Consider the following 22987-nt stretch of genomic DNA (forward strand, 5'->3'; position numbering starts at 1 on the left):
ATCATTGGCCACGACATCTTAGCAGATGATTGTTGCAGTGATTTTATTGTGTGGTGCCGGTACAACGTCTTTGGTGGCTTAGTAGTCCAATAGCAGCACGCCACCTTTTGCCACATCTGTCACTGGTGAAACGTGAGTCAAGAGGAGGAAGAGCTCTGGAGCGAAGCCTTTTCTGCTTATGGTTTCATCACATCACAGCAATCTTAAAACAGGGACGACTCCGCTGGCTGATGGGACATGTTTACCGCATGGGCCCCCTAAAAACCCCCCATGCCGCCTCGCCGCCTGTATGGAGTGCTTATGGGAACCATTTTCTTATTTTCCACAACCACACCGGCGGTAGCCGCCCACGAACGCCTGAAGGCTCGCGCGTTGTTATATGGTGGACCCCCCCCCCCTCTCCGAGACCGCCACAAGGAAGTCACGGGCGCCAGAAAATTATCCGGCAGCTGGCGACAGATTACGTCTACGTCCTGTCGCGCACCACAACTCGGCTGCAGAGGACAGGGAGAACGGCAGACCGTAACACCGACACTCCTCTTCCTCTGCAGCCCCACCAACGCGGAACGGCCCCGCCGAGTTCGCAGAGGATACGGAGAGTGGGGCACCGTTATACCAACACGCCTCTTCCCCTGCGATCCCACCTCGGCCGCCGAGGACACCGCAATACCGACACTCCTCTTCCTCGACGGTCCTGAGCAGTTGGCAGACACGCGCTAGCATGAGACCTGAATGGTGCCGTGACTTATCCGACGGGGTAACGGACCACGACAAAGCTTGGCCTTATCTTATCTTAAATCTGCAGGGGCCCTTACGTATACACTTCGACCCATCGGGATGTTTTGTGCAATTACCCCCTACGATCCTAAGATCCTTCAGCTATTCAGGAGCCTCTCGACCATCTCCACGTATCGGATGATGAGGCTCATGGGTAGCTCTCTGAAGTCCTTTGGTACCAGGTAGCCTTCTCCAAAGTTCTTCGTTCTTTGTACCGAACTTCCGCACCCACTCACCTATTTACTTACTTACTTGACTAAACATACTTATAACTAACCACCCTTTAAAAATACCCCGTAGATTTGGCCTTGTGATCGTCTAATGGTAGTAGAAGGACCCCTCGATATGAACCATAGCAACCCAAACTCTTTAATGCGAAGTAGATACGACTATTGGACTCATATGATTAATTATAACTTAACCCACTAATTAAAACTCAGCATAATTTTGTGAAAATTACATTAATTTGGACAAATAGGCTAAAGACGTGGAGATTATATTAACGCTAAGTAACGCCTGTGAAAAATGTGCGAGCAAAGTAACATACGAACTTGAACAGGAAAAAACCTATAGGCGCCAGACATTTTATTCATAATTTTGGTTTATAAATGGTAAATAATATAAAAAATATTTTAGTAATCATCCACTACGCCCTATTAGTAGTTTCAATTGGGCTCGAAGCTTGCGTTGTGGTTTGAAACTCCTCATCTCAACCAAACTGCTCTGTTGAGAATCCTATGCCAAACCAGAAGGGCTATCTATCTATGAACTAACCCCCCTTTTATTTTGTTTCATTTTCCCTAGCTAAACCCCCCTTTTCCCCAATACTGCTAATAGACCATAACTTCTCGACCCTTTCACTGTTTCAACGATACACCGAGTAAGAAGCTTCCAATTGAAAACCCAAGAAAAGTAAGCTTAATCACTCCTCGGAGTTTTCGGCTTCCCATCAGTGGACGGCGCCCGCATGCCACTGGTCCCTAAACAAACCCCAGCTAACACTCAATGATCGCTGTCACATGAAGAATCAGAAATTGCTACCACAATTACAAATTACACTTAGATGAATTAAACAGTAATAACTCAAAGCTTTTTCACACTTTGATAATAAATATGATATTGAAGTTTCATTATACCAAGAATAAACACACGATATTATTTATAAAATACCTTCTAACACCCAGTAATTTTGTTCACAATGATTTTAGATCTTGAATTTAATTTATTTTTACATAATTTATTTTTAGTTATTAGATAAGATAGGTTTTTATACAGAACTTTATTTATTTCCCTACCTGTCGATGTGTGTGATTCTACCCTACTAGACCGAAAGTTCCCTACTCTAAAACGATAAAAACTCTGTTCGTACTCACCATGGAACCAGAGTTTTAGGATATACGCGGTGTATACCTAAACTGACTACGCTAGAGTTCAGCAGACTAGACTGAAGAAAGCAAACCCTATAAGTCTGTGTATTTATCCCCCCCCCCCCCCGATGCAGGCGTCCGTGGACAGGGAGGCAATCGGGTAGGATAGTTCCCTATTGTGTATATGATATATACTTATGACAATAAATATACAAGGCCTTCAAATACTGCCGCTTTGAACGAGCTTGGATTACTCCAAATGACACATATAATGTCCTCGCTCCAGGCTAACAGCTGGGCATTGAAGAACCAGGGAGGGAGAGATTTTTCATTTTTCTATGTTGGTAAAGAGAAAAATGCCAATTTAACCCTCTGTATTGGTAAAACTACGGACCTCCTTGCATCAATAGTTTAACAGCCGCTAGGTTAATCGATGCAAGGCTAAACAAACTGTCTGTCTGGGCAGCGATCTGGCTTTATAATTAAATATTCTTCACTTAATTTGAACTGATTAGGTATTATTTACTTTAACCATTAAATTTGATTATCACAATAACAATGAAACTTCTGACAAGAAGAACCGAATCGTTAGCGGCTCACTTCACTCATATAAACTCCAACTCAATAGCACAAGACAATAAACCTGCACCACCGAATCGGAATCTACCATCCAAAATCAAGCTCTGAAAAGAACATAATTATGTTCCCCACAAAACCAAACGATAGACGGCATGAATAAAGTAAACACTCACTAACTTCCAATACTTCTAGTAAAACATAACTTAAACTTAGCAGAAATCACTACCCATTAGTACCAGAGTTAAACAACTCTAAGCACTTATCCCAAATGCTGACTCTACGAGAATAAAACATAGATTTTATTCACAATAAAATCAAACACTTAGAAATTTGGGCAGAGGTTCCCCACTATTTAAAACAATTTACACTTTAAACCAGAGTCGACTGTCGGTCCACGATGCTTGAAAAATAATGAATCAAAACAATGCTCCCGGAGCTATTTATAGGGCACGAATCTGGACATTTTTTCTGGACACGCACCTGTGAAATTATTTCTAGACATTTTATCTGGACACGCCGATATCCAAAATAAAAAGATCATAAGTGCTTTGTTTACACCCATACGCTCTACGAATTAAAGTCCACGTTTTCTCAGCAAAAGATGCTTCCTATCACAGGTGTTTCCACACCTGACTTAGAGAGAGACAGATATATCATTGTTTATACCTAATTAAACTACTTATTGCATTGCGCAATAGTTGAAATACTTGAAATACACCGTGTTCCATTTAACACCAAAAATATGAAAACCGCCTATTCAGAATCGAAAGCAGAATCGACCGAACCATATCCCGATGGAAGTAATATTTCCATTCAAATCAACATGATTAATCATCTTTTTACAAGTCTATTCCACCGTACCTGCAACACAACAATGTACACATTGCACCGCCAGAGGCTGCTCACCCCTTTCAATATTTAGGGTTGTCAATACTGGCCAGTTTCCTGGGCGAACTCTCCTTCCCGCTACGAGCCTGACGTTGTTTGTCATTCCAATCCTAATGCTTATCATAAGTCACTACAAACTAAACTCGCATCCAATCACAACCCTTGTCACTCTTAATATTGGCTCAAACCCGCCTACTACAATTGCGAAATCCACCGTGGCAAAACCTCAAAGTGCCCTACAATGACATCCCAGCCGTCCACTGGCAATCCCTATGTCGCTCTTTGTCTGGCTAGGGCGAAGCCTGGCCTGGTGGCATGGAAAAAAATATAGACGGAAAGATTTAAGGATCTAAATAAAATTATGTCGTCATCCTTTGGGTATACTCTGATGAACCACATCATATATAGCTACTCTACTCGATCTTCAATCAGTACCGAGGTACCGTTTCTTTTCTTTAGCTTGGATGAATGGAGATAAACAAATCACTTAGTAACGAGCTAAATTTAATTAATATATTCCTAACAGTATTTTCTAACACATATATAAAAATCAGTCTTGAGAATTTAAGGAAAGTTAGTGTTGTTTTAAAAAAAACCTTATAGCAAGAAAATGGTCGACGGGCCGAACTAGGCAATATCCAGACATTAAACGTCGATACAAACTCTACATTATCCCAAAGTTTCATCCTTGAGAAAATGAGGAAGGGCTGGCGGCTCTGTGTTCTTAGTCCAAGTCCACAATGATCTACTTAGTTAGATCTAATCAGCATTGTTTTCTATATTTAAAATAAACTAGGAATGTGGTGTCAATATACGTGTGTCTGCGATAGGTATGCGTAGATACTTGCAAAGTGCCCCAACTTCCGCGAAGTCATTTTGGTGATCTAAGTCTATTCTTAGGACGTGGAACAATCAATATAATTATCGATTAGATAGATATGTATCAGGGCATTCGTACGTTAGGGCCATTTTTTACCAAGTCGCGCAATAATGTTCAATTAAAAAAATTACTAATTATTAATTACTAAACAGGAAATAAAATACCCATGTGAAGGGTGAAGAAAATCTTTTTTCTCTCGTGAGGGCCGTAGAAGTCGACTGTGGGATATGTATTCAATTCTGTTGTGTTGTGACCAAGGCTAGCACTGTCACTGTCCTTCGTTTTATTTCAAACCCTTTATTGCTAGACCCTGCCCTGGTGAGCTGCAACTTGTGTTTATTGTGCTCTGCCTGCTTCTTTCGAGGATGCGAGAGTGTAATTGTACAGAACATTGCAAAAAAGTTTATTTTCAAGTAGGCATTACAAAAAGCTTGTGAATGTCAAATGCTTAAAGCTTCGACCCTAAGTAAAAGTCTGGCTTTAGAAAATTTTAATCCCTCCTAAATGGAAGGAGAGAACATAGGTGGGATACCTATTACTCTCCTCCCATTCAGGAGGGATTAACATTGAAACCGGCAAGTTTTCACAGTCAGTACGTTTTCACATTATCCGATCCGTTATCCGACATATCGGATCGGATAATGAGAAAACGCACTAACGCCGTGGCTTGCGTGGGCGACGGTCGCGCGATGGCCGCGCGACGGCGATGCGACGCATTTCGTATGCGTATCAAACCTTATCGATATGGAAGTAGACGATGCGATGAGACGCGACGGCGACGGTCGCGCGACCGTCGCCCACGCAAGACACGGCGTATATATCTACGTTTACTTTTCGTTTTTCTGACACCTGACCGCGCAGATACACAATAGAACAGATTATTTACAGATAAAGTGTAGTGAGAATTTGCAATACTATGGGATATATACTATATAAAGATCATGGGCCTACGTGACTAGAATCACGAAGAACATTTGCGGATATGATTTATATGTACTTCCTGAATAATATTAAACAAAAGATGGTAGTCCTTGATTGTACATATCAGTTATTGGCAATGTGAAGTTTAATGGTAAATAAATAAGTTAAGTAGGTAAATATTTATTACTTCAAGTATTTTACATGTTAGCGATATAACTGTTTTACCATAGCTGCTGCGTATGAAGAACTCGGAAATGTTTTCTATTTCATAATGTAAATATAAGTACTTATTTACATATTATCAAGTCTGTAATATGAGCGACTCACTACGATTCTTTTGTTTCTAATTTAAAACAGTAAGCAACACTAGCGACCAACATACCGTGGCAGTGATCAAGGTCAATAATTTGAAACAAAAAAGAATCAAACTTCACAAAGGTTTAATGCATAATTGTAAAGACTTCAACAGCAGATTCTCTCCAAAAATGTCAATCAGTTTCATGTCTTTTTGTGCTTTCAAAATAAAAATCTCTCTCGGATTATTCTGGATTTCTTTTTCAGAACCTGAAATTATGACTATCTGGCAATTCTTGTATTGGTATGTACATCCGTAAACTTGTTTAGTAAAAATAAATCGGTGAGTAGGTATACATACATCGACATAGGTCCAGTAATTTTAGACAAATCGAACAGGTATATATCCTAGCCAAATCAGAATCTTCTTTAAGTTGGTTAAAAATAAGTAACCATCCTAATGTCGCCAGCATCCTTGGTATAATGCCTCAAGCTGGGCCTAACATACTATTAGTAATTAAATGATTTTAACATGTAAATGTTATGAACCACAATCTTGTAAGTATAGAACTGTAGATTTGTCTTATTCTATCTTGGAATTCCGAACATTTGGGTAATTTTAAAAAGAGTAGTAATTTGTCACACTCGACTGTTTCCTCGGCGGTTAGACCTCAAAAATCGTGCGCAATGCAAATGTGATACCTATTATCCAAAAAAGAAAAACATCTAAAACTGCTATTGAAAAAACGAATGTGTTAAAAAATTGTTACCATTGCATAGAATGTTTTATAAGAAACCTTTTAAGCTGAAGCTACCGGGCAATTCGACACGGCCAATTTGACGTTTCACGTTGACTCTCGGTTGATAGTGGACTGGATCAACTGTTCCCGAATACGTATTACTTAACTGTCAAGTAGCATTGACGCTACGGCTGCGGCAATGTACCAGATTCGATTTTGGAACAAGTATTTTTGATGGAGTATTTTTAACTGTTGAGTATTTTTTTTTAAAGAACGGACTTACTCGTATATCTTTGAAATGAAAAACATATGACATTTTTATCACCTCGTATCTCGATTTTCACTGTTAGGTACTTGAGGTATTTTTTTTCCCAATAGAATGGTCGCCTGGGTGCCAGCTACACCAAACAATATTTAAAAATAATATTGCATAAAAAATATGTTACTTGATTAACGTAAATATTGGGTTGGCACAAAAGTAATGAGACACTTGGTTTACGTTTTATATTTTTTATTATTATTACAATACAAAAAGCTTAGTCGATGATGTAATCACCATTAGCATCTATGACTTCTTGCCAACGATCCGGCAAAGTTTGGATGCCTTTCGCCCAGAACTCTGATGGCTGTGCCTCGAAAAAGTTGTTCAACTCCACCTGTACATCATGGAAATCATTGAATTGTTTACCCCGCAAATGTCGTTTCAGGGCTCTAAATAAATGAAAGTCTGATGGTGCGAGGTCTGGAGAATAAGGTGGGTGGGGTATCGTCTCCCAGCCCAAGTTCTGCAGCTGTTGGCGAACGGTAGATGCGATATGAGGTCGAGCGTTATCAAGTAGTAAAATTACAGTGGCTCGTCTTCGTCGTTTTTTCTTGATAGCAGAAGATAGTTCGGTGAGCTGTGTTGAATATTTGTTAGCGTTTACAGTTTCATTGTGTAATAGTTCATGAAACAGCATGCCTCGCGAGTCCCAGAAACAACAAAGCAAAACTTTTAAGCGGTACTTTTGACTCAGCTTCGGTTGAGTTGGTGACGTTTCTTCTCGAGGCAGCCAAAAAGCACGACGTGTATCGTTCTCATAATAAATCCATGATTCATCTCCAGTAACCAGATCAGTCAAAAACTCTCTCGCAGCAAAAGTGATTGACAGATGGCGACACGGACTGCACGACTGGCGTCGGTAAGGATGTGCGGTACCCATCGAGCCAAAACTTTTCGATACCCAAGCTCATGCAGATGGTATTCCACAGCGTGGTGACTGCAGTTAAGTGCTTCCGCTAATTCACGAGTAGTAGCATCAGGATTCAACTGTAATTCGCGGCGTAAATCGTCATCATTGAATGCAGGTGGTCGCCCTGAGCGTGACTGACTTTCAAGGCTCCTGTCTCCTGATTTAAAAAGGTCAAACCATCTGGACACCGTGGCATGGCTTGTACTTCCAGCGCCCAATGCAGTGTTGATATTGTCAGCCGCAGCCCGCGCACTGTGACCTAACAAGTACTCGTATAAGTAAAGTGTTCGAACTTGTCGCTCGTCCATTTTATTTCAATCTAACTAAACCAATCACGAGGGCGGCTTTATATACCCTCACATTAAAAGTACCTAGAATGTTCTACAACATACTAGAATATTATCGAAAACAATTAACTTAAGAAAGGTAATGTATAGAGTTTTGTAGAGTGTGTCATTACTTTTGTGCCAACCCAATACATTTATATTTTATATATTAGTTATTTATTTTACATTTCAAACATCAAAAAAAGATCAAATACATCCATTTATTAAATACATATTTATGATTCAAACTCGTCATTAAATTTAAGCGCCACTCCTATCAGCCAGATTGGGTCATCACGTTAAAATGTATATGAAATCGGGTTCCCTCTATGTGGCATAACTTTATTTGACCGAAACGCTTTTGTCATAACAGATTTGGCATAATCGATTTTTGCCGAATGTTAATGTAGCATAAACATTGTTTGGTATAATTCACGATATTTCGAATATTATTTTGTCCGAAAATATATTGGCCTACTATTATTGAGGCCGAGTGTCATTAGGAAGAAATTGGATGAGCATAAATATTTTTGGCATATTTTTCGTTAAGTAAAAATGCGCTTTTAGGGAATAATGGTTACACTAGGTTAGAATTGCGAAATCTCCAGATACTCACTGCTCCAGAAAAGTGGGTTAGGTTAGGTTAGAGCTGCGACTATTATAGAAAAGCACCGCTAGGGAAAAGTGGGTTAGGTTAGGTTAAAACTGCGACCACAACAGAAAAGCACCGCTAGGGAAAAGTGGGTTAGGTTAGGTTAGAACTGCGACCACTACAGAAAATTACCGCTAGGAAAAAGTGGGTTAGGTTAGGTTACAACTGCGACCACAACAAAAATGCACTGCTAGGTAAAAGTGAAACCCACCCACCAAAATAAATTCGCCAAAACATTAAATCGGAACACTAAATTTATGCACATAAAATTTATGCGTAAAAATGATTCGGACCACCAAATTTATGTACAAAGAATATTCGGACAAATCACAATCTGCCTAAACAGATTATGCTAAACTTGACTATGCCATAGCAGTTTATGCACAAAGCCAATTATGACTAAATCGATTATGCACAATAAAATTATTCATAAAAAAATTATGCCACAACAGGGTGAACCAACGGTGTGGTGAAAATATTTGTGTTCATTAGTTTGTACACAATTGGCCAAAATGGTTTACGATTATACTACAACATCTAGCTTTCGTCAGCACTACAGGGTGGCTAGCCGAATGGCACAATCGCTCACGAAACGCTCACGAAACGAAGCGCTAGTAGATATCTATCTCTATCGCGCTTGCGTATTGGCGCGACAGAGCCAGCGGCGTATCGCTTTCGTTTGGCGTCGGAGAAATGCCATTCGGCTACGGCGCCAATACGCAAGCGCGATAGAGATAGATATCTACTAGCGCTTCGTTTCGTGAGCGTTTCGTGAGCGATTGTGCCATTCGGCTAGCCACCCTGGCCCCGTAGCCGAATAGCATTTATACGACGCGAAACGAAAACGAAACGGCGTGAAAGGTAGTCTGGCTCTGTTGCGACAATATGCAAGAGCGATAGAGATAGATATCTACGAGCGTTTCGTTTCGTGAGCGTTTACAGCATTAAATTTTGCAAATTTTAAATGAGAGCCAAGTACGGATCTTCAAGCACAATGCACTCACTTAACTAAGCGGTTCCCATGGTTTAGCCGCAAGTACGCGCTGTCAGCTTCAATTAACGGTAAAGCTCTTGATTTTAGTGAGTAGACCAATTTGCCCTATTACACATGCCGGCCTTGCTGGCGGCACGTCTCAACCCGCCGGGGTCGCGCACGCCTCGGTCAAGGCGCCAGTTATCGACGTAATCCTTACGTTCTTCCGATTTATACTTAACCTGCCGATGCCATCAGGAGACAAAGGTAGGATAGGATAGGTGAGGCTATCTCTTAGGGCCTGTTCTAGAAATAACCATATTATATGTACATATTCTAGGTTCACTGCAACGTTTTCCTGTGGTGTCGGGTTGAGAATTTCACCATCCCTTTTCCTCCTGTTGATGTCATAAAAGTCGGCTGTGTGAGATATGGGTTGGGCGAAAAGCTTGCAACCTTTACTGCAACATCACAATTACGTTTTCTTTCAAAGTGGCACTGAAACGTGAGCACTTTCATGTAGTCTGCCTACCCTTTTTGGGAACACGGACGTGAGTTCATGTCTGTTGTATGAAGGTTCAACCAGCAGAGTATTGTAAGAAATAATCACGACGCTTTTTAGGTTTTAGGTTCTGCTGCAAAAATAATTCATCCATGATACGTCACCATGTCCTAGGTTGGTCATTAGTGTCATTACACACGACTTCGACTTCACACGAGGCGAATATTTTGAAGCCACTGCGCATACATAAGAGAGCCGATGAGTGTAATGTAATGACCACTGCACGACGTTTTTCAACACACTTGCGAGGAATAAAATAAAACTTACATATTAATTTGATTTTAATGGCTAAATAAAATCCAAAGTCTGACACGCTCCGCCCGCCCGGCTAGTGTACCCATATAATATAATGTATGCGCGACCAATTATCATACATTATCGCACAAGTGCGGTAATGTAATAAAAAGCCTAGGGTGTACAATTTCTTGGCTTATGCGCCTAAAAACGTTTCAATAATATCCTTGTTATGAGCAAGTGTGTTGAAAAAGCAATTTTAGACCACTTTCTAAATGCACCTAATCAAATAATTAATCCGCTCATCAATCGAAGTGAGTCAAGTGTAGAAGCCAGGGTACGTAGCGAAAGGCACAGTCGCTCACGATAATATCTGGGTGGCTAGCCGAATGGCACAATCGCTCACGAAACGCTCACGAAACGAAGCGCTAGTAGATATCTATCTCTATCGCGCTTGCGTATTGGCGCGACAGAGCCAGCGGCGTATTGGCGTCGGAGAAATGCCATTCGGCTACGGGGCCTGTTTCGTAGCTATCTATATATCGTGTGTCGGCGTCTGGCGTCGACGATTGCCATTTGGCTACGCCAGCTGAACTAGAAAATGCAAATCGTTTATATACCCTTAACCGAAATAATCGCTTATAACGCAGTTATAACCGAAAATGTTGACAAAATCTCATAACCGATTATTGAGAAACACGAATTGGTTTTTTTTTTATTAATGACTTAACCCCTCGTCTGTTTCTGTCAAAAAATGTCATACTTTGACATACATTTTTAAAGTCATAGTAAACAACGCCTTAGCTATCTTTTTATTGTGTAGTCCGATTTTGACAAAACGTATCTCAAATGAAAGGTATTAATTTGTATAATTAAAAACAAATTACAAAGAAAAAAATTTGAAAGAAAAGTAAGAAAAAAAATAAAAAAAGTAAATTTACGTCTCGCACTGAATAACTTCAAAGAATGACAGACAAAATGTACAATGTCGATATACGAGTTTTTTTTAATCGAAGACAGATTAATTTGTAGTTGAAAACTGAAGACCGCATTGAAATCGGATTAGAATATTTTAAGATACAAGTTGCCAAAGTTGGGAAAGATCGCTTTATATGGCCACTTTGAAATTCCTTTGCCAGAAAGTCAGAAATAATATGTTTTTCTGACACAGAAAAATACATAGTAACAGTACACATCAAAATAAAATTAAAAATTCCGAGGATATTATAATTTCATCCCTTAGAACGACGAGCGTAGCGAGGTCGGTTACGAAACCCGAAAAAAAAATCTAATTTTTTTGTACGTCGTCCGATTTTGACAAAACATGTTTTATTTGAAAGGTATTGCTTTATGTAACTTAAACAAAAATATTGAAAAAAATTGGGAAAAAAATGTAAGATTTAAAAAAAAAACCTTAATTTTCGTATCACTCTGAATAACCGCAAAAAACGGTAGACACGGTGTATAATTTCGATATATGATTTTTTAAAATTAAAGACAAATACTTGCATGATTATAAACTAAAAACCGAATCGAAATCGAATCAGTAGTTTTTAAGATGCAAGTTGTCAAAGTTGGCTTAGTTTGTTTATATGGTCGATTATAAATTCCTTAGGCAGAAAGTCAGAAACATTATATTTTTCTTACAGTTAAAAGTATGCATAGATAATAGACATCATAATAAACAATTTTTTACGAGGATATAAAAAATTCATCCCTTGGAAAGCCGAGCGTAGCGATGTCTGTTACGAAAAAAAAAAAAAAGGCAGTTTTTTTTTATTGGATCGTCTTTCTAAGGGTTTCTAAGGAATGAAATTTTTATATCCTTGTAAAAAAATGTTTATAATGATGTCTATTACCTATGCATACTTTTAACTGTAAGAAAAATATAATGTTTCTGACTTTCTGGCTAAGGAATTTATAAGCGACCATATAAACAAACTAAGCCAACTTTGACAACTTGCATCTTAAAAACTACTGATTCGATTTCGATTCGGTTTTTAGTTTATAATCATGCATTTATTTGTCTTTAATTTAAAAAAATCATATATCGAAATTATACACCGTGTCTACCGTTTTTTGCGGTTATTCAGAGTGATACGAAAATTAAGGTTTTTTTTTAGAAATCTTACATTTTTTTTTCAATTTTTTTCAATATTTTTTTTTAAGTTACATAAAGCAATACCTTTCAAATGAAACATGTTTTGTCAAAATCAGACGACGTACAAAAAAATGAGATTTTTTTTTCGGTTTTCGTAACCGACCTCGCTACGCTCGTCGTTCTAAGGGATGAAATTATAATATCCTCGGAATTTTTAATTTTATTTTGATGTGTACTGTTACTATGTATTTTTCTGTGTCAGAAAAACATATTATTTCTGACTTTCTCTCAAAGGAATTTCAAAGTGGCCATATAAAGCGATCTTTCCCAACTTTGGCGACTTGTATCTTAAAAAATCCTAATCTGATTTCGATGCGGTCTTCAGTTTTCAACTAAAAATTTATCTGTCTTCGATTAAAAAAAACTCTTATATCGACATTGTACATTTTGTCTGTCATTCTTTGAAGTTATTCAGTGCGAGGCGTAAATTTTTATTTTTTTATTTTTTTCTTACTTTTCTTTCAAATTTTTTTCTTTGTATTTTTTTTTAAATTACACAAATCAATAACTTTCATTTGAGATACGTTTTGTCAAAATCGGACGATACAATAAAAAGATAGAATTTTTTTAATTTTCATAAAACACCTCGCTACGCTCGGCTTCCTAAGGGATGAAATTTCGATATCCTCGGAAAAAATCGTTTACTATGATGTCTACTATCACCATGCAAAGCGGCTTGCTTCCATCCAAAAGTGCAGCTTTTGGCCAAAAATTCTCCATAACAAGTATGACTATAGACGAAGAGTGAAATTCTACTACAGATCCATGGAGCAAGCATAAAAATAGTAAGTTATCCTTAAAAGTTAAGTAGACATTTCGCTGGCTTATTGTTCAGGGGGCGTAGCCGAATGGCATTTCTGCGACGCGAAACGCCACCGAAACGACGCAGAAAATGTGAGGTCTGTCGCGCAAATACGCAAGAGCGAAGAGATATCTATACGAAAGATATAATCATCAGCCTTTCGTGAGCGTTTGTGTATTCGGCTACGCACATTGTTCTACATTGTTAAATGTTACATCTCAATCGGTATGGACTTCATCTTCGGTTAACAATCTCAGAATCTCTTAAGCAGCGTCATTTTTAATTTTGTTTGCTATGGATCTCAAACTGGTGATAGAATAAAACCATCTATTAAAGTTTGGGTATTTCTTATTCTCAATGACCTCGTGCAACATTCTGGGTAGGTAGGTATGTTTCTCTTTTATTTGACAAATATCCTGTATCTTATTTTATAGCAGACTTACAATTCCAGAAAACCGACATTATCCTAATTTTATACTTCGTGTAAAAATTTATATTGTTTTATCGAGAATATCTATAACCAGTTATCGGTTATTTGTGATCGTATGTTAGTCTTGCGATTGTAATCGTAACCGATTATGAAGTTTGGTCGATTATTGCATTCCCTAACCGAAAACCTTTAAAGACACTGAGCCTGAGCCGGCTAACCAAAAAACAGGAGAGATTATGCAAGAGCATTTTGGCATTTTAATTGTGAGAGGAGGGCTCTTCAAGGAACAATTTGAATTCCTCTTCAGTAAAGGTAGATTCACTTTCTTGGGTCCACTTGCACCAACCACAACTCAGGGTTAGTGGGCTGTCATCTGTCAAATTCCATATAAAATGGTGGGTTCACCCTCCATTTTGGTTGGTGCAAGTGGCCCTTAAAGTAGTATAAGTAAGTACTTACCCTCATTTGTTAGGAGCTTAGTAATGTATCCTGCGAGATACGTGACTTTTTTGTAATTAAATGTAGGCATGTAGGTCAAATGATGTGAACGGGTTTAGGAAGTGCACGCTATTTCAACACCGAAAGCGTGGGTACGAGACATAACTACAATGGCAAATAATGTGTGTAATATATTGCATTAACTTTCGTGTTCTCATATTTGCGCCTCGTGCAGTTTTACTTTGTATACAAACAAGATTATATCACCGGACGACATCGACATTCGATTTGGACCGTAGCGAGCGGTTTTCTGGAAAGCAACATCGTATTGGACAATTTTCGTTTCCCGTTGTGCATGACAACTCGTTGAGTGCACTGTTGTTGCACTCGAAGCTAAAATTTCGGACACTACAGAACTGAGACAGAAATACGGACGGTACTTAAAAGATAAAAACTCTCGGGTCTCCTCGGGACGACTGAATTGGAGTTTTCCAAATATTTTTTGACGGTTTGATTAGTAGGTAGCTAAAATCTGATCGATTGAACCAGTGTATCATTTCTATTTGTTCTCCAGCTGCCGACAACTGGGTAATGTAACAAAATTCGCAAGGTTAGATGTTTAACCTGCAATACCTGCGTCACTATTCACTATGTTCATGTTTATCGATATTTGGCTATACAAGTATTAAATAACAACACTTAACTAAAACCATCAATTCATTGTCTCCACTTAGGCATGATGGTATTCATATAGAAGACGTGATTTTTGACTAATTTTTTGCTGTTTTTTTTTGTAATGTGATGCGCAATTTGACAAAATTACTAAATTGGAAACGGTATTCTTGATAATCATTATTAAGTTTTTGTTGTGTCTGCGAAATAAATGCGGAATATTACTAATGTAAGTTGTATTGCTATTAGATTTTTAGTGATCTTACACTAGTAAGAAAACATCTGACGGTTCGTTCTCAAAAAAGTGGCACCGTCAGGGTAAAGTGAATGAAAAAAAATGAAAATGGTTTTTTGTACCTTTTTGGATTTAAATATGTTTTTGAGTGCATCAATGATACGGAATTTGCGGGAGGGAACGAAATAGTCGTAAAAACGTAGAACTTATAGCGAGTTGAAATTTTAGACATACAGGAGAAAGTGAATAGACAGGGTAGCAGGGAAAACGTGGCAGGATAAAGAGAGTTTGAATAAAAAAAACAAGTTTACCACTAATAATTCAACGTATATCGACTATTATGATTTCGTTAGGATTCAATTTTTTTTCTTTAAGTAGAAACAAAAGCAAAAAAAGTATTTTTTTAAACAATATCCATTATTTTTTATTCAAAACAGTTGAAGTACAGTAAGTGATATCTGATTATTATTTTCAGTCACGATGCCTGCAGTGTTTGACTGGTAGAGAATGCCTTAAGGCATTATGTACACCATTTTGTACTTTTTTATGTGCAATAAAGAATAAATAAATAAGTACCTACAATCAGTCTTGTAAAACAAAGCACATAATCATGATTCACAATGTGAGTTGTACTTGTGCATGTAATGCCTGCAATGGCTGCCCCAGTGGAAGAGTTGGTTCGTCTCCTTGATGTCTCCTTGGTAACAGATGTCGAGATAATGAGGTCAGTATTTAAAATGAGGGCCACTCTAGGGCCGGACGGTGTGCCTTTTGGCTCTTTAAACATCTTAGAAGTAGATTACGTGGCCACATTGACGACTGCCTCCGAGAGGGTATAAATTCTCGTTGGAAGGTGGGCAGACTGTGCCTTTCGAAAAAAGGGTAGTCCAGCTGACTGTCCCTTAGGATACCGTCCCATTGTCCTCCTAGATGAAACTGGCACGATGTTGAGCGCATCATCGTAAGTCTCATCTACTGCTGTGCACGCATTTTGAAAGACACGTGCCCAAACATCAGAGATCGGGTTCTGGGAGGAGCGATAGACGCAATTGATGCGCTGCATAAATACAGCGGTCTGGTAGCAGAGAAAAGGCAGGGAGCTATCGCAGTATCTCTTGACATTGCCAATTACTTCGGCTTTCTTCCTTATGTGGTAATAAAATAGGCGCATTGCTTCCAGGATGCGCCTTTCTATTTGAAGATCATCATTCACCATAGGGCATTACCTTGCAGATAGAGTACTGCTCAATGAATCAGGAGGAAGATGCCTAGAAAGACGAATGGAGTGTGGTGTTCCTACCGGCTGCGCCATATAAACGTATAGGGATTAGGGACAGGTCAATGAGACTACGTGCTCAAATCAAGACTGACTTCTTTATTCTTCTTCTTACCCACATGCATATTCATAATAATCATAACCTACCCACAGTTTTCCACAGGGGTCGGTACTGGGCGCCTGCTCTGGAGCATTGGCTTTGACTTGGCTATCAGAGTAGTCCAACTTCTCCGCATGATCACCATTTGTTATGCCGATGACATAATAGTAGCCGTGAGGGGAAGAAAGTACCAGGATAATAAGGAGAGCCACAGTGGCAACTGAGCTCACAGTTAGGCGCATTAATTTGTTTGGGCTTGCGGTGTTACTTGCCACGACCGATGACGTGGTTTTCGAAGGAAAGGTTGGCTTCTGCCCGAAGAAAGTGATTGCTGCCGACCTAGCCAAAATGATAATCGTTGACGCTATACGCCGATCGAAATGCAATCTGGTTCTGTAATGCCTATATGCAAGAGCGATAGGGATGTTGCCTTGCCTATTGGCGGTGAGGCGGTCCCTCTTACGCCCCAAATTAAGTACTTGGGCTTAAATTCAAACCAAAATTGGTACTCCGAGGAACATTTTATCAAATTGGTTCCTAGCCTCGTCGGGACTGCTTCGGCGCTGAGCAGACTATTGCCCAATATCGAAGGACCCAATGCCCCATATCGGCGCTTATATGCGAACGTCCTCCGCAGCGTGTATACAAAATTTCAGCTCAGTCGGTTGAATATTTCTGCTTCAAATTGGGTTGCAAGATTTGACCTCAACATACATACAAACATACATACATACATACATTGCAAGTTAGTAAAAACCATGTCAAAATAGCTTTTTTTTACTTGTGTTTCTTTATCCTGTCAACAGTCACTTTACCCTGCAGAGTGATGGCAGGATAAAGTTACACAGGGTGTAGTGAAAATCCGATTAACTAGATATTATCTCCGAAACTGTTGATAATACAACTGTCATAATTTTAATATACATAGTTATACTTCAATACAACATTAAAATGTTATTGGTAAAAAAACTGCCGTATTAATATTTTAAAATAATCATGCCAGAATAAAGTGGACATACCTGTTACAAACTCCGAACGTCACACTTTGAAAACTTCTAACCACAAGACCGCAGCACCTCACACACAAACCTTTACACCGGTGGCTAGAACCATACTGGCTACGTGTTTTACGTATATTAGGGCCTCAATAAGACTTTCTGTGTGTGAGTGAGGTGCAATACCGCGGACGCACAGGATATGGAGAAAATATCGCTGGACAAACTTTGAAGGTGAAAATTAGTGTTCAAAAGTAATCGAAACATCCCGTGCAACGTATATTTAAGAATATAGTAGTCTATTCTCTACAAAAAACGATATTTTATTATCATAAAACTGCAATTTAATAATCTATAGAGCGAAAACTTGAGCAGTGTCGTGTTGTGACAAGGCAGGGTACAGTAGAAAACGGCCTTCTTTATTTTTTTTTTACAAAAGTATTATATTTATAGAAAAAATATGTGTTGGCCTCGATGTGTCACGTTAATGCCTACTTATGAAAATTTTAATTATATGTGAAAATTATATATTTCGCATACTTTCTATTCAAAAACGTGATGGCAGGGTACGATGCCACTATTTTGAGAATTACCCCTACCTAATAGGTATACAGATTAGGGCATCCCATCTCTATCGCCTACTGGATTTACCTGTGCAAGTTTGTGCCCGTGGTCTGCTTTAGATCAATAAATGCCTTCGCTGTAATATGTTCACCGCACCGCACAAAGCAAACATATATCTCTTGTGGATGTAGTTGCCCGTTGCCCCAGCCCAGCTGCTGGGGAAGTACCTCACCGTAGCGTGATTGTGACGTTGGCTAGTTACACTGGAGCTGCAGCTGTTTATTACGGTGACATTACTGTATAAACTGTAAACGAATAGGACAGGTGTTGTTAAAAACAAATAGTAACTGGGGTCATCATCGATGGAATACTTACTTGTCCAAAATATGGATATTAAATCAAACAAGTGTTCACGATACAGATGCCTTTTAATAGTTTTAATCAATATTCTTATTACTAACAAATACAATGTTTAACCAAGATATGTTACCAGCACGAAGGTTCAGAACAAAGTGGCGCTCCGTACAAAACCATCAAACTTGTTACCTTCGCTCGGGCAAACTCTGAACTATTCGGCTTGCTTGCGAACCTTGTTACGAACTTCCGTGCTGGAATAACTCTAACTAATCATGTTAACATCTTTTTATATAAATCGGCTCAACACATAATAAACCTTAAATATATCACTGCCTAAATATATATCTACAATTTTGTTTGGTTTTATTTATTTGTGCGACAACATGGATCTTTCGCGACAGGCCTCGCAGTCGGCCAAACATCCAGATTCTGAGGCCAGCGCCTTGTCCCGTGTCTAATTTCAGATTGGCGTGTCAGCGTGCAATCGGCGTTAGTCACAAATAGCTAATTTTTTCCTTGTTTTTGCTAATCTGCGGGCTCCAAAACTATCCGACCAAATCATTTACTCTCAGTCAAGGTTACCGGATTTGTCTTACTACAATAATAGCCTAAGATGTTCTAAGTATTCAGTACCACGCTGGAGTAGGTACATATCAGAATGAGCAGACCCCGTAGCCGAATGGCATTTCTGCTGGCTGAATGGCTGAACTCTAAGACAAATTCTTGTAACGCGATAATTCTTAAATGTCGATCAAGGGTCGTCGTGTATGAAAAGCCTAACTATTTACATACACGAGAATTTTCATACTACTTAACTAAGTTTTAATAAAATCCGATACAATAAATGCAAATCTCCGCTCTAAAAATAGGTTGTGTCGTTAGCTTAGCAAATAAAAACACGTAGGTGACAAAAACTGTGTTAGGATACAGGGGCGAAGGTCACCGGGAAATCAATCCCAATTTTTTACAGTAATTTCTGTTTTACTGACTGGCACAGCAAGTCCTGTAGTTGGCTACAATTGTTGACGCTTCGCAGCGATTCGTAGATATTTCTCTCTATAGCTCTTCCGTGTAGGTGAGACAGACGGTTTGCCACGAAGCGGTCGAAGCGCCAACAATCATACTCTTGGCTACAGGCCCAGAGTGGTTGTCTGAACTTAATTATTTCCTTTAATATACGTAGTTAATTTAATGTTGCCTTGTGTCATGATAATAAATTCTTGAAAGTCCATTAACGATTTGGCTTTTTGCTGCAGTGATAATCATTTACCTACACGTCGAACGTTCGGTGGTGCATGCCATTTTGTAGGAATTTGCGTTTAACTATAAATATAATAGTTGAAATATTTGGTCAAACTTGACATTTCAAACATTTGACATAATACCACTTTTTCAATGTTAATGTTAACTCAGTAGGGAGTCATCAATCAGTACAATAACTATTAGGCCCACTTGCACCAACCACTTAACTCAAGGTTAGTGGGCTGTCATCTGTCAAATTCCATACAAAATGGTGGGTTAACCCTCGGGTTAACCCTCCATTTTCGTTGGTGCAAGTGGCCCCTAGGGTGGTCTACGTTTATATTTAAGATAAATAATTATTATTAATCATTTCTCCTCATGGTTCCCTTTCTTACATGTGTACTAAATATAGACTCGATTGCTCATTATTTAGATACTGGTAAAATTTGATATCTCATACAATATATAAAAACAAAATATTTCAAAAATTGGATACTGTTTTAACACTAATTTTTTTTAGATTTTTAATGTTATTTAATGTTATGTTTCTTATATTACCTACTAATTAAAAATAAAATACAATTAAATTAAAAACTAATCCAACTTAAACTAAGAGTTAAAATTAATAACTAAAATAGTTAAAAAGATATGTACATAACATAATATATATACATATATGCAACTACCTGAGGTCCCCCAAGTCCGTCCCCTGTGGAAGTGTGACCATGAGGAGGCTACATTCCCTCGCTGAATAGCAATGCCAATTCTTTGGCCATGGAATGAGCCAGCCCTAGGGTCACCTGAAGTCTCCCGGAGTCGTTTTTAGGGTTCCGTAGTCAACTAGGAACCCTTATAGTTTCGCCATGTCTGTCTGTCCGTCCGTCCGTCCGTCCGTCCGTCCGTCCGTCCGTCCGCGGATAATCTCAGTAACCGTTAGCACTAGAAAGCTGAAATTTGGTACCAATATGTATATCAATCACGCCAACAAATGAAAAAAATGTTTTATTAGGGTACCCCCCTTACATGTAAAGTGGGGGATGAATTTTTTTTTCATTCCAACCCCAACGTGTGATATATTTTTGGATAGGTATTAAAAAATGAATAAGGGTTTACTAAGAAATTTTTTTGATAATATTAATATTTTCGGAAATAATCGCTCCTAAAAGAAAAAAAGTGCGTCCCCCCCTCTAACTTTTGAACCATATGTTTAAAAAATATGGAAAAAATCACAAAAGTAGAACTTTATAAATACTTTCTAGGAAAATTGTTTTGAACTTGATAGGTTCAGCAGTTTTTGAGAAAAATACGAAAAACTACGGAACCCTAGACTGAGCGTGGCCCGACACGCTCTTGGCCGGTTTTTTAAGACGTGGAAAAAGTTAAGAGCATCGCCACTCCATGGCTTCCACCGCAAATATGTGGTTTTACAGGAGACCGGCATATTTGCGGCGTTTAAGAGCTTCGGTAGCTGCCGCCGCCTCGCCAGCCTTCCGTGAAGTGGAAGCTAGATGGGACGGCGCTAAGGTATCCACACACGTGGCATCCCTGATAAGCGGCCATTCCATCTGCCAGTTGATGAGTGTTACATTTTAAATTACTTCTAAATTCTAATAATATAGATAAAAATGTAATTAAACTTCTATGTAAGATTGTTTCTTTGGTCAAGTTCATTTCATACATATTTCAGTATAGCATGATTGTTTTATTTTGAACGAGTTTGAATAAATTTATCAAAATCGGTTCATTCGTTCGAATGGACCATACTATCACTACCACTATAATTTTAATTATTGTTTGAAATATAAACATTATATTAAATTGATTGAAATATGACGACATAAATATGTGCTAACCAAGTCGGTAAAAATGACGGTGCCTAAGTGACCGGCCACACCAGAGCGTCGCGTGTCTCGGGGCGCGCAACGGACGTCCGCGCCACGCCACCTGAGTGTAATTCAAAAAACCGGCCAAGAGCGTGTCGGGCCACGCTCAGTGTAGGGTTCCGTAGTTTTTCGTATTTTTCTCAAAAACTACTGAACCTATCAAGTTCAAAACAATTTTCCTAGAAAGTTTTTATAAAGTTCTACTTTTGTGATTTTTTTCATATTTTTTAAACATATGGTTCAAAAGTTAGACGGGGGGGGACGCACTTTTTTTCCTTTAGGAGCGATTATTTCCGAAAATATTAATATTATCAAAAAACGATCTTAGTAAACCCTTATTCATTTTTAAATACCTATCCAAAAATATATCATACGTTGGGATTGGAATGAAAAAAAATATCAGCCCCCACTTTACATGTAGGGGGGGTACCCTAATAAAACATTTTTTTCCATTTTTTATTTTTGCACTTTGTTGGCGTGATTGATATACATATTGGTACCAAATTTCAGCTTTCTAGTGCTTACGGTTACTGAGATTATCCGCGGACGGACGGACGGACGGACGGACGGACAGAGAGACATGGCGAAACTATAAGGGTTCCTAGTTGACTACGGAACCCTAAAAAGCGTCTCCTCAGTACATTTTGTATAAGAAGGACGTAAAGCGCGCCGCCAAGCGGCGCGGCGCGCGCCCCGCCGCCGCCACGCCACCTGGGGCGCGTCTTACGTCCTTCCTATACAAAATGTACTGAGGAGACGTTTTTTGAATTACACTGAAGCGGCGTGGCGCAGACGTCCGTTGCGCGCCCCGAGACACGCGACGCTCTGGTGTGGCCGGTCCCTAAGAGCTTCTATCGAAAACGCTGCCCAATGCTCATACCAATTGAGCAATAACATAACGATGAAATTTTACCTCTCATACGAGTATGTTTAAGTTAACAAAAAAGGATAAGAAAGTCTACGATAGTATATGTCTAACTTTTAAGGATAACTAATTATACACACGTTCTCTACTTCTAAAAAATGTATCGCACTAAACACTATCGCACATACTAAACCAAAACGTATCTAGTTATAAACGTAGTATAACTATAAACCTTAATCGGCTCTCCAAACGCGGCCAGAGTTCAGACCCGGGCCGCCTAGCGTTCCAAAAAAACGGGTTACAACATTATCTTAGTGGCAATATTTTTGTCTACGCAGAGGGGCTACGTCGAACCAGTTCGACGTGTTGCTACCCCGTCTTGCGTGTGAATTTACAAGAGCGACATGGTGCAACATGGTTCGCGCCTTCGCGGTAAGCCTTTGGTAAGCTAGTTCGTCAGGGCGTTCTCTGAGCCAATTATCCGATCGGTTCTTAGGTATAAATATGATTATAAATATGAAATATTGTGTTATCTGCATGGA

Source organism: Leguminivora glycinivorella, chromosome Z (genome assembly GCF_023078275.1).
Source record: "Leguminivora glycinivorella isolate SPB_JAAS2020 chromosome Z, LegGlyc_1.1, whole genome shotgun sequence".
Lineage (NCBI taxonomy): Eukaryota > Metazoa > Arthropoda > Insecta > Lepidoptera > Tortricidae > Leguminivora > Leguminivora glycinivorella.